The sequence below is a fragment of the Schistocerca serialis genome, chromosome 1, assembly GCF_023864345.2.
Source record: "Schistocerca serialis cubense isolate TAMUIC-IGC-003099 chromosome 1, iqSchSeri2.2, whole genome shotgun sequence".
NCBI classification, from domain to species: Eukaryota; Metazoa; Arthropoda; class Insecta; order Orthoptera; family Acrididae; genus Schistocerca; species Schistocerca serialis.
This window is the reverse complement of record NC_064638.1, coordinates 598,946,682-598,954,348: the sequence shown is the minus strand read 5'-3', so window position 1 is coordinate 598,954,348 and position 7,667 is coordinate 598,946,682. Positions and strand designations below refer to the sequence as shown.

General features: G+C 44.2%; 1 non-coding gene across 1 annotated transcript; it reads left to right on the top strand.

The window, feature by feature from the left end:
• Positions 1-6,950: 6,950 nt before the first annotated feature.
• Positions 6,951-7,025, top strand: Trnas-cga (transfer RNA serine (anticodon CGA)). The gene has a single exon. It is a non-coding gene; the product is annotated as a tRNA-Ser (tRNA).
• The last annotated feature ends 642 nt before the right edge of the window (positions 7,026-7,667 follow it).

Here is a 7,667-nt window from a genome sequence, read left to right as displayed (position 1 = left end):
CTGCAAATCATAGCCCATGCGTGATTTCCGCGCCTGCGCTTTCTTTGCTCGCGTGTTCCAAATACGGGTCATCGACGTGCGGATACTAGCCACCAGCAAGGTTCAACCACCTGAAGATGTTGGACAGTTGCTCCGAGGAAATATTGTGGTATCTGCACAACGTCATCCGGCAACAAACCCGTGAAAACTATTTACAACGTATCCGCCGGGAAAGCTTGAAGAATTGCGAGAATGCTGTTAGTTACGTGGTTTTCGGTGCAACGATTAGGACATCGGTAGAAATAGACTGCCGTCGTCATACATAGCAAAATAAATCGAAGCAAGCATGTGCTCGCGTCATGCGTTAACAGCGATCCTCCAATCACCTATGGATGACTAAATTAAACTAAAATATGGAAAAATTTATAGCAGTAGGCTTTACTATGGCTATTGTCCGTATGGGTAAGAAAATGGAAGAGGAAGTAAATTAATTACCTTGCTGGTCTGTGTAGCACAGACCAGTGGATACAAGGCAGGATCAGGCCTGAACATAGACCACCAAATGGTAAATACGGTGAGGCATCGTTCTTGTTCTCTGGTCTGGTACACCATGTAAGTAGGTTGTTTAGGTTTTTATGTTGGTAACGCCACGTAGCGCTCTGTATGAAAAGCACTGACTGTGCTGTGTGCAGTCTGTGGCTGGTTGACATTGTTGGAATACTCGCTATTGTAGTGTTGGGCAGTTGGATGTGAACAGCCCGTAGCGTTGGGCAGTTGGAGGTGCCGCCAGCAGTGGTGGATGTGGGGAGAGAGATGCCAGAGTTTTGAGAGTGGACGATCTGGACGTGTGTCCGTAGAAAAAGGAAATTTGTAAGACTGGATGTCACGAACTGATATATATATTATGACTTTTGAACACTAGTAAGGTAAAGAGATTGTTTGTTCTCTATCAAAGTCTTTCATTTGCTAACTATGCCTATCAGTTGTTAGTGTCTTTAGTAGTTAGAATCTTTTATTTAGCTGGCAGTATTGGCGCTCGCTGTATTGCAGTAGTTCGAGTAACGAAGATTTTTATGAGGTAAGTGATTTATGAAAGGTCTAGGTTATTGTTGGTCAGGGCCATTATTTTGTAGGGTTTTTGAAAGTCAGATTTCGTTGCGCTGAAAATATTGTGTCAGTTTAGTGCTGATCAGAATAAGTAAAGAGAAAACTGTTTGAGTACGTTGAGTTTTGCTCAGCTGTTTTACCAGCACAGTCATTCATAATTTTTCAAAGGGGACGTTTCAACCATACTGAGCGCTGAGGCGCATCTTGCCTGCAGCAAGTGTACATTTTTCATGAAGGTGGCACTGGTACGCCATTAGTTAAATTGCACAGTGTTACAGTAGTTGTTTTCAAGCTTTTCCAGATAACGTTACATTTTTATATATATAAAGTAGTATAGGAAACTAATGCTGTTTTATATTAACAGTGCCTTCAGTGACTACGTTAAAACTCAAGCGTATTAGAATATAATTAGTGAAATTAAGTACAGACATAAACCGTGGAGAAGGATTTTTTCAGATCATGCACGTAATGCACGTAGTCACATAGCTCTAAAGAAACCTAGTGCATGGGCTAGCTGGTTGTGCAGACGCTAGGGCACATAAGTTCTTATTTGGATGATACTAAAAGTAACTAATGTTGTGATGAGTTAACTAAGTTATTTAACATACGAATGGCGTTCTATAACTGTTGTTGTTGTTGTGGTCTTCACTCCTGAGACTGTTTTGATGTAGCTCTCCATGCTGCTCTATCCTGTGCAAGCTTTTTCATCTCCCAGTACCTACTGCAGCCTACATCCTTCTTAATCTGCTTAGTGTATTCATCTCTTGGTCTCCCTCCACGATTTTTACCCTCCACGCTGCCTTCCAATACTAAATTGGTGATCCCCTGATGCCTCAGAACATGTCCCACTAACCGGTCCCTTCTTCTTGTCAAGTTGTGCCACAAGCTCCTCTTCTCCCCAATTCTATTCAATACCTCCTCATTAGTTATGTGATCTACCCATCTAATCTTCAGAATTCTTCTGTAGCACCACATTTCGAAAGCTTCTGTTCTCTTCTCGTCCAAATAATTTATCGTCCACGTTTCACTTCCATACATGGCTACACTCCATACAAATACTTTCAGCCGGCCGGTGCGGCCGTAGGTTCTAGGCGCTTCAGTTTGGAAGCGCGTGACCGCTACGGTCGCAGGTTCGAATCCTGCCTCGGGCATGGATGTGTGTGATGTCCTTAGGTTAGTTACGTTTAAGTAGTTCTAAGTTCTAGGGGACTGATAACCACAGATGTTAAGTCCCATAGTGCTCAGAGCCATTTTTGAAATATTTTCAGAAACGACTTCCTAACACTTAAATCAATACTCGATGTTAACAAATTTCTCTGCTTCAGAAACGCTTTCCTTGCCATTGCCAGTCTATATTTTATATCCTCTCTACTTCATCATCAGTTATTTTGCTCCCCAAATAGCAAAACACCGTTACTACTTTAAGTGTCTCATTTCGTAATCTAATTCCCTCAGCATCACCCGAATTAATTGACTACAATCCATTATCCTCGTTTTGCTTTTGTTGAAGTTCATCTTATACCCTCCTTTCAAGACACTGTCCATTCCGTTCAACTGCTCTTCCAAGTCCTTTGCTGTCTCCGACAGAATTACAATGTCATCGGCGAACCTCAAAGATTTTATTTCTTCTCCATGGATTTTAATACCTACTCCGAACTTTTCTTTTGTTTCCTTTATTGCTTGCTCAATATACAGATTGAATAACATCGGGGATAGGCTACAACCATGTCTCACACCCTTTCCAACCACTGCTTCCATTTCATACCCCTCGACTCTTATAACTGCCATCTGCTTTCTACAAATTGTAAATAGCCTTTCGCTCCCTGTATTTTACCCCTGCCACCTTTAGAATTTGAAACAGAGTATTCCAATCAACATTGTCAAAAGCTTTCTCTAAGTCTACAAATGCTAGAAACGTAGGTTTGCCATTCCTTAATCTTTCTTCTGAGATAAGTCGTAGGGTCAGTATTGCCTCACGTGTTCCAACATTTCTACGGAATCCAAACTGATCTTCCCCGAAGTCGGCTTCTATCGGTTTTTCCATTCGTCTGTAAAGACTTCGCGTTAGTATTTTGCAGCTGTGACTTATTAAACTGATAGTTCGGTAATACTCACATCTGTCAACACCTGCTTTCTTTGGGATTGGAATTATTATATTCTTCTTGAAGTGTGAGGGTATTTCGCCTGTCTTATACATCTTGCTCACGAGATGGTAGAGTTTTGACAGGACTGGCTCTCCAAAGGCTGTCAGTAGTTCTAATGGAATGTTGTCTACTCCGGGGGCCTTGTTTCGACTTAGGTCTTTCAGTGCTCTGTCAAACTCTTCACGCAGTATCACATCTCCCATTTCATCTTCATCTATATCCTCTTCCATTTCCATAATATTGTCCTCAAGTACATCGCCCTTGTATAGACCCTCTATATACTCCTTACACCTTTTTGCTTTCCCTTCTTTGCTTAGAACTGGGTTTCCATCTGAGCTCTTGATATTCATGCAAGTGGTTCTCCTTTCTCCAAAGGTCTCTTTTAATTTTCCTGTGCGCCGTATCTAACTTACCCCTAGTGAGATAAGCCTCTACATCCTTACATTTGTCCTCTAGCCAACCCTGCTTAGCCATTTTGCACTTCCTGTCGATATCATTTTTGAGACGTTTGTATTCCTTTTTGCCTGCTTCATTTACTGCATTTTTATATTTTCTCCTTTCATCAATTAAATTCAATATTTCTTCTGTTACCCAAGGGTTTCTACTAGCCCCCGTCCTTTTACCTATTTGATCCTCTGCTGCCTTCACTATTTCATCCCTCAAAGTTACCCATTCTTCTTCTACTGTATTTCGTTCCCCCATTCCTGTCAATTGTTCCCTTATGCTCTCCCTGAAACTCTGTACAACCTCTGGTTCTTTCAGTTTATCCAGGTTCCATCTCCTTAAATTACCACCTTTTTGCAGTTTCTTCAGTTTTAATCTACAGTTCATAACCAATAGATTGTGATCAGAGTCAACATCTGCCCCTGGAAATGTCTTACAATTTAAAACCTGGTTCCTAAATCTCTGTCTTACCATTATATAATCTATCTGATACCTTTTAGTATCTCCAGGGTTCTTCCATGTATACAACCTTCTTTCATGATTCTTAAACCAAGTGTTAGCTATGATTAAGTTATGCTTTGCGCAAAATTCTACCAGGCTGCTTCCCCTTTCATTTCTTAGCCCCAATCCATATTCACCTACTATGTTTCCTTCTCTCCCTTCTCCTACGCTTGAATTCCAGTCACCCATGACTATTAAATTTTCGTCTCCCTTCACTACCTGAATAATTTCTTGTGTATTATCATACATTTCATCAATTTCTTCGTCATCTGCAGAGCTAGTTGGCATATAAACTTGTACTACTGTAGTAGGCGTGGGCTTCGTGTCTATCTTGGCCACAATAATGCGTTCACTATGCTGTTTGTAGTAGCTTATCCGTGGTCCTACTTTTTTGTTCATTATTAAACCTACTCCTGCATTACCCCTATTTGATTTTGTATTTATAACCCTGTATTCACCTGACCAAAAATCTTGTTCCTCCTGCCACCGAACTTCACTTATTCCCACTATATCTAACTTTAACCTATCCATTTCCCTTTTTAAATTTTCTAGCCTACCTGCCTGATTAAGGGTTCTGACATTCCACGCTCAGATCTGTAGAACGCCAATTTTCTTTCTCCTCATAACAACGTCCTCCTGAGTAGTCCCCGCCCGGAGATCCGAATAGGGGACTATTTTACCTCCGGAATATTTTACCCAAGAGGATGCCATCATCATTTAATCATACAGTAAAGCTGCATGCCCTCGGGAAAAATTACGGCTGTAGTTTCCCCTTGCTTTCAGCCGTTCGCAGTACCAGAACAGCAAGACTATTTTGGTTAGTGTTACAAGGCCAGATCAGTCAATCATCCAGACTGTTGCCCCTGCAACTACTGAAAAGGCTGCTGCCCCTCTTCAGGAACCACACGTTTGTCTGGCCTCTCAACAGATACCCCTCCGTTGTGGTTGCACCTACGGTACGGCTATCTGTATCGTTGAGACACGCAAGCCTCCCCACCAACGTCAAGATCCGCGGTTCATGGGCGGGGCAGGGGTGGGGGGGGGTCTATAACTAATGCCACATATTGTCAGACTTCGTTTGAAAAAATGCGGCATTTGTTTGGGACATCATGGAGTATTCCCGTTTCGGAACCTATAGTTTCATTAAGTGGCGATAGGTGGCGGCGCTATACGTAGTCTTAAAAATGGCGTCTGTAACAGAGGTGCATTCCAGGCAGAGAGCTGTCATTGTGTTTCTTTTGGCGGAAAACCAGAGCAGCGCAGATATTCATAGGCACTTGCAGAATGTTTACGGAGGTCTGCCAGTGGACAAAAGCACGGTGAGTCTGTAATCGAGGCGTCTGACATCATCGCAACAAGGTCGCGCAAACTTGTTCAGTCTCCCACGTGCCGGTCGGCCCCACACAACTATGACTCCTGTAGGGTTGGAACGTGCGGACGCGCCCATTCGAGGTGGTCGATGAACCACAAACACCTTACCGCTAAACTGAGCGGCTCTGATCGTAGCGCTGACACACTCGTCGCTCGAAGGTGTGTGCACTCTGGGATCTTCGCCGCCTAAAAGAAGACAGTAAAGACCTTTCGTCCGTTTGGCCCAGTGAAAGATCCAATCTACAGGAAGAAGTATGTGGATAATGGGGTGGTTATTAATGCAGCAAGACGTTGGCTCTGACGGTGACCGGTGGAGTGGTACCACGCAGGCATAGAAGCCCTCCCAAAAAAATGGTTCAAATGGCTCTGAGCACTATGGGACTCAAGTGCTGTGGTCATAAGTCCCCTAGAACTTAGAACTACTTAAACCTAACCAACCTAAAGACATCACACACATTCATGCCCGAGGCAGCATTCGAACCTGCGACCGTAGCGGTCGCGCGGTTCCTTACTGTAGCGTCCAGAACCGCTCGGCCACTCCGGTCGGCTGAAGCCATCCCAGTACAATGCTATAAGGCTATACCATTGAACGGAAATTACGTTGGAAAATAGGATCATACAGCCAAAAGTGTGGAGAATAATGTGGAGTACCGGAAACCTCAATAAACCAACTTGTTTTTAGGACTGAGACTCGAACTCGGGACGTTTGCCTTTCGCGGGCAAGTGCTCTACCAACTGAGCTACCCAAGCACGACTCACGTCCCGTCCTCACAGCTTTACTTCTGCCAGTATCTCGTCTCCTACCTTCCAAACTTTACAGAAGCTCTCCTGCGAACCTCGCAGAACTAGCACTCCTGAAAGAAAGGATGTTGCAGAGACATGGCTTAGCCACAGCCTGGGGGATGTTTCCAGAATGAGATTTTCACTCTGCAGCGCAGTATGCGCTGATATGAAACTTCCTGGCAGATTAAAACTGTGTGCCGAACCGAGACTCGAACTCGGGATCTAGTTTTGCAAGGTTCACAGGAGAGCTTCTGTAAAGTTTGGAAGGTAGGAGACGAGATACTGGCAGAAGTAAAGCTGTGAGGACGGGGCGTGAGTCGTGCTTGGGTAGCTCAGTTGGTAGAGCAATTGCCCGGTGAAGGCAAAGTTCCCGAATTCGAGTCTCGGTACGGCACACAGTTTTAATCTGCCAGGAAGTTTCGTATCAGCGCACTCTCCGCTGCAGAGCTAAAATATCATTCTGGAAACATCCCCCAGGCTGTGGCTAAGCCATGTCTCCGCAATATCCTTTCTTTCAGGAGTGCTGGTTCTGCAAGGTTCACAGGAGAGCTTCTGTAAAGTTTGGAAGGTAGAAGACGAGATACTGGTAGAAGTAAAGCTGTGAGGACGGGACGTGAGTCGTGCTTGGATAGCTCAGTTGGTAGAGCACTTGCCCGCGAAAGGCAAAGGTCCCGAGTTCGAATCTCGGTCAGGCACACAGTTTTAATCTTCCAGGAAGTTTCATGTTTCGTTAGTTATTGAATGCTCCTCGTAGCACAGCGATATGTCCCTCTTCATTAATTTTGTGCTGTCAAGTAGCGTTCTCGCTTCCCGAGCACAGAGTCCCGGGTTAGATTCCCGGCGGGGTCAGGGATTTTCACCTGCCCCGAGATAACTGGTTGTTGTTGTGTCGTATTCATCATCATCATTCATCCCCATTACCGTGAGGGGAAGGCAATGGCAAACACTTCCATTAGAACCTTGCCTAGTACGGCGGTGCGGGTTATCCGCATCGTTCCCCTACGCTCTGCCAAGAAGCATGGGACTTCATTTCCATTCCGGTACTCAAATAAGGGTGCCATGTAATTATTATTATATACCGAAGGCTGTACAGCGTGGAAATGGCCTATAAGTGCTTTGTCAAAGCTAATGCGAGTACAAACGAATTTTTCAGTTATTACTTTTTGGTGGCACCCGCTTAAATTAGTAGTATAGGTGGAGGAGTGTGTAGATTGCAATATGGTATCATAGGCTGAACAGCTGGACTGGAACAGGGGCACGTAAACTGAGAGTTGCAGCAGTCTTTGACGGTACAAGATGTGCCAGATGCTCCTCATATGGTAACCGTAGGAATAACAG